The sequence below is a fragment of the Cryptomeria japonica genome, chromosome 1 (genome assembly GCF_030272615.1).
Source record: "Cryptomeria japonica chromosome 1, Sugi_1.0, whole genome shotgun sequence".
In the NCBI taxonomy this organism is placed as follows: domain Eukaryota; kingdom Viridiplantae; phylum Streptophyta; class Pinopsida; order Cupressales; family Cupressaceae; genus Cryptomeria; species Cryptomeria japonica.
In genome coordinates this window covers 323,764,458-323,770,457 of record NC_081405.1, presented here as the reverse complement: position 1 = coordinate 323,770,457, position 6,000 = coordinate 323,764,458, and positions in this window count along the sequence as shown.

The window sequence follows — 6,000 nt, the reverse complement described above, 5'->3', positions numbered from 1 at the left end:
TTTGCAGAGATGGAAGAACCCTTTTCGTTTCACGAATTTTGTGACAACCATGTACATTCCCACCACAGTCTTGACAAATTTTCTCCAAATTTGTAGGGTAGATCCATGTCATTTTAATTAGCTCAGATCCAAAGTTACAGTGTGATCCTGAACTGGTAGCACTTCATTTCACTTATTTTCTCTCTCTTTTCCACATAGTCAACAAGTCAACTTTCTCATTTACAAAAGAGGGTAAATCACACATCAAACACTTGCAATCCACTTAGTATTCAGATCCTTGTCTCTCTTGGATTTGGATCTAGTGGATTCAACCCCTCTTTTGAATTTAAAGTTCTTCCCAAGTGAAAATCATCCTAGTGGATTCTTTTCTCTCCCCTAGGTGGGGAGTCACTAGATCCAATTTTCCATTTTACAATAATTTTCAAACATATCACTTGGAATATTAAAAATGGACAAATGGAATTGTTTTGGGATGACTCATGGGATGGTAATTAGGAACTATGGGAATTGCAAGATCTGGAAGATATTAGTAGGAAAATAATTAATGTTTGGCGGAGGAAATTTAGTGACTATGGATATATTACAAGTAGAAACAACATTCCAAAATGGGAATGGAAGTCACTAAATGGGTTGAATGTCCCTCAAGATCAAAAAGTCAAATTAAAAAAATATATGTTAAACTCCAGATGTATAAATGTCTCAAAACAAGATGAAATTATAAGATGGTGTGCATCGATGGATGGAGAATATACAGTCAAGGTTGGCTATAAAGTGAAAGAATTTCCTTTGGAGGGTGAGCAATGGTCGAAGGACTTGCTGTGGGAAAAGTATTGTCTACCTAAAGCACGGGTCTTCTCTTGGCTAGCAATACAAAATTGGATTTTGACTCAAGACAGATTGATCAAACTTGGCATCCCTGGCCCTGTTAGATGTCCAATTTGCAAATACAGAGATGAATATGTTGACTATATACTACTTCTATGCCCTTATCTAAAGGATTGTTGGAAACATTTCACTACAATTCTCAGTTTGCAAGGCGCTACATCATTCAAGTTGAAGGACTAGTTTGGTATGTGGCTAAAATGAAAAGAAAAAGGTGTGTTTGGGTGTTTATAGTAGGTGATCCCCTCATCAGTTGTATGTGAAATATGGAAGCAACATAATAGAATAATATTCAAATATCAATCTATGTCAAGAGATAATCTAATAAAGAAGATGGAGGCTTTAATTATGAAATTAGCAAATTCAACAGCTAAAAACAAAACACTAAAAGCAAATAGCTATACAAACTAGGATGAGAAAATGGTTAAACATTTTAAAGGTTTGATTATCCCCCTTCTAATTGGAAATAACATAACTAATCCAACAAAATCTCGATAGAACATGTAAAATGGGAACCACCAGAGCCTGGGTGGATTAAAATCAATTTTGACGGTGCCTCTAAGGGAAACCCAGGCCCAAGTGGCAATGGATATGTAGCTCAAGATGAGTTTGGAGTTATCTTTTCCAAAAGAGCTAAATCAATAGGAATTTATACCAACAATTTGGCAGAATACAGAGCGACATAGAAAGGTTTAGAACTAGGGAAGGAGATTGAAGCAGAAAAATTCATCTTGAAGGTGAGTCTCTTATAACTATCAATGATATATGACTGGATCAAACTCCAAATTAGAAACTAAGCAAAAGGATAGATTCAATTAAAAGGATGATTGACTTTATATAAACTTCAAAACTAGCCATGTATATTGGGAAGGTAATGACATGACAGATGACTTGGCAAAAAAGGCATCGGAAGATAATATATACCAATCATATGAAATGACTTTGGAAAGTGTTACTTGACATGTGCGATGGGGACATATATCATTATTAAAATGTGTGCCATTATAGCAGGTTAGCATAATAATAATTTGTTATGTGTTGGAGTAGCTCATGTGTCGATAAAGGACATATAGACAACACATTTCACCCAGAGATATTAAATTTAGAACGAATTGAGGAAAAGATGAATTATTAGAGAAATAGTTGATGTTCTATTAAACCTAAAATACAAATTAAATTGTAGTTATTTGTGGGTAAGACAATACAAACCTTTGCAGTTCCTTCTCTATGTCACATCTCTCATCGTATGCATGACGATTACAAGATATTTTAAATAATATTCATGAATACAATGGAAGTAACGAAATTAGTTAGGCACAAGGTGCCAAAATCCATCAAAAAAGAGAAAAAGAGCAAAAGGGGGAAGGGTTGACACTTGAAATATTGTAGACACTATACAAGTGAGTGCTCAAATAGAGAAAAAGAGAACTCAAAATTGAAGGAAAACGCTGACAACCCAAGCCTCTCTCTAAATTTTCTTGACACCATTAGGGCATTTAAGAACTGAATTGAGGAGAGCCATAGGATGCACATTTTTAGGGCTAATGCTCTTTGTGACATCTTTAATGGTAGAGGTGACATCTGGACTAACCAAAGATGCTTCAAAATTGAGAGGCAAATTAGTGAAATGCTTTAATAGAGATGATGACCCCTTGCCAAGAAACACCGAAGAATTCACAACCATATACTCTATGTGCAATTAGAAGATAACTATCTTTTATGGCATCAGGTTGTTCCTTCACCCTAAATCACCCACTCATGTTAGAGGACTTTAACAAGTAGGCTCTAGGAGGGTTGAATGTACAAGGATCCTGCGAGATTCAACCCATATTGTTCTATGGAATAACTCTAACCTTAAACATGTTACAATAGTTTTGGATATAATTAAAAGTTCTCACGTTATGATAGTATTATTATTAGAACATAATGTTATTGTGTCATATCCTTATAACATTTATATATTGATCTAATATAAAGTTATAAAATATTATATATTATATGCTTTATTAAGCATATCTCATTTGGAAATAACTATAATCCAATAACTAGTAGATTATTAATTATTTGTCAATGAGGGTTATTGAAAAGGTGTGGCTAGTGAAGCCACCTTTCCTCTTATATTGAAAGAGGTTCTTTCTCATTTGAAAAGAGGATGAATTTGGAATTTTACAATGAGTTATATCATTATGCACATAGGGTAATATTGGCCATGTGGAGGTAAGGAGAAGTATCACCAAGTTCAATATATTTATGATAGACTATAGTTTGTAAGTGTTTTAATAAAATCATGCTTTATGGGGTTTTTTATTTGAAAGAGTTTTCCCCATTTATATCTTATGTAATATGTACACTTATACATGTACGATTCTCATCTCATTTACTTTATATTTTGTTTATACTGATTAGTATTCTAAGTTCCTAATTTCAAACAATCCCCTTCAATAATGATAATTAAGATCATTTTTCCATTTCCAAAGCTCTTTCATCCATGAATGTCCCTATGGATGTTGGTCACAACAATTTACACATTCTTAGGATCGTAAAAAAATCTAATGGTTAATTATTTGAACTTTATAATTTAAAGAGGAAAAAAATATTAAAATAAGACTAAACTTATTGTTTGTGAGAAAAAAATATTGAAATAAGACTAAACTTTATTTTTGGGAGGAGATTCATAAATAGAAGTTTTGGGAGAAGATATGGTTGCAAGAAAAGTGACTACAATAATTTATTTAATTTGTACTTTAAAATGTCTAGCCTAATCTACATGACTAGATGTTAATAGCCTTTTAGTTAAAGAATGATTTTCCATTTGTCCATGTGCACAAAAAGGTGGGTACTTGGTTGTTGCAAAGGTTTTATTATAACACTTTTTTAGATTTGAAACCTTAGTTTCCTTATTTGAATCCCCACATTAAATCCTTTTATGTTAGTATAATTTTTATGAGCCTTTCAACTCTTTTCTTTTGGATTATGGAATATATTTTTTCTTTTGGAAATACTTTCAAGAAACTTAATTTCTCTTGGATCTTAAACAAATATATAGAGATTTCATCTTTTTTAGTTTTTTTCATTGAATTTTATTTCTTAAAAAATTGCTTGAAATATATTTAATAGTTGGCAATAAAATTCGAAAGAAATGAATTTAACTTAATGAATTGCCTTTAGTTATAGATTATGTTTTATTGCATGCCACTTAGCTACTAAGTTTCCTAAGGATTCTCAATCAATTCCTTGTCAAAGGTAAGCTACTTGTTGGATGAGAGTTTAACAACACCATGTGATTAATGATGGTGATTGGGTGAGCACAAAATGTTAGGGGGTCAAAAGTGGCTAAACAAGCTTTCAAATAAATGATGATTCAACACACTTCTATAAAAATTTCTTGGCATTATGGCTCAAAAAATATTAACTCGCAATATCGTAAAATGAGCATGTCATAATGCATGAATTATAAAAGCCTTAAAATAAATAATAATCTCAAGGTGTGTTCTATTGTTTGAATTTATAATGTGTGTAATATAATGCACATGCATTTCATTTGAAGTTGCTTTGGAATCTTGCATTTAGTATTTAGATTAGTCTTGGATATCCAAACTAAGGAGTTGCACTTTAGTCTTGTTTTCTATTATAGTTTCCGCTATTCATCCTCTTTAGTCTTGTTTGCCTTCCTTTTTGTACTTTCAGGTCAAAAGTACACAAAAATCCCAAATACCCCCATCATACGAGGGAGTTGCCCCTCTCTAACGTAGACGAAGACTGCATTTTGATTGCAATCTCTCCAACTGTTTGTGCATTTTTCATTGCTCTTTGGGTGAATAGGGCCAATTTTGAAGGTGAATTCGCAATGACAGATCTATTTACCAATAGATTTTTGGCAACTCTATTGGGGATATAAAATACCAATGTGTTTTGTTCCTTAGAATTTTTAAGGTACCTTATTCAAAATGAAGGTTGGTAACTCTAACTGAAAGACCGAATTCAGAAATATGGTTTGGTAGAAAATAATCAATTAGAAAGTGACAATGAAAGTGATGATGAAGACTATTTATATCAAAACAAGAAGGTTCTCAATGACCCCATACAAGTTGAATTCTTGAAGAGCTTCTATGATGGCATGTGTTTTACTTCCGATAGGATTCACCCTTCCTTACATCAAGTTTTACAAAACATTATAGAAAAGGGTGAAAATGAGAACAATTTTCTTGCATGTGATCAATTACCCAAACCAATAACAAGCAATAATGATGAAGACAAAAGTGATCCTTTTCTTGTACCAGTTGTTCAGCAGAATCAGACTCCTAATGATCCTGAACAAGTCAATTTATCAAAGAATTTATATGATGGAAAGCAACTTGATCCTAATAAAACCCATCCTTCTCCACTCCAAGCTTTGCAAATAATTGAAGAGAAAGGTGGAAGAGAGAACCAAGTTCTTGCTCGTGATAATGAACCATGATAAAAAATAAGCTATGCATTTAAAGATAAAGAAGATTTTGTCAAGACATTTCATTCTCCTGAATTAGTGGCAGACAACAACAATGAAGAGAAATGTAATCTTTTCCCTACACTTGTTGCTCAATCAAATTAGATTCTCAATGATATTTAACAAGTTCAATTTTTTATCATATTCTATGGTAATATGAAACTTGCTCCTGACAAAGTTCATCCTTTGTTGCTTAAATATTTTTTAAAGATTAGACAAAAAGATCAGAATGAGAATCATTTTCTTGATGACAAGATTTCTTGTCAAGAAAGGAATGAAAGAAATTCATTAGAATGTACACTTGTTGAGGAAGATGAATTTGTATCTACTCGTGACGATCTATTTCAAGAAAAAGATGTAAAATAAGTGAGAGAGGTGCAAAAAGAAGATTGCATTGTAGCATTCCATGAGAATTACAAAGATTTCCATAGCAAGGAAGAAGTCTTCCATCAAACTGAAAACAAGGATCCTGAAGATCTGATGTATCAAATGTTTTGCAAACATGCATGAAACCCAAGATTGAAGAGAATGCTGAAGAGATCCATCAAGATGAATCTTCTATAGTTTTCATTCTACCTTGGTGTCTTAATGCCCTTGGTGATGACTTTCTATGTGGAAAAGGTATTCCTATT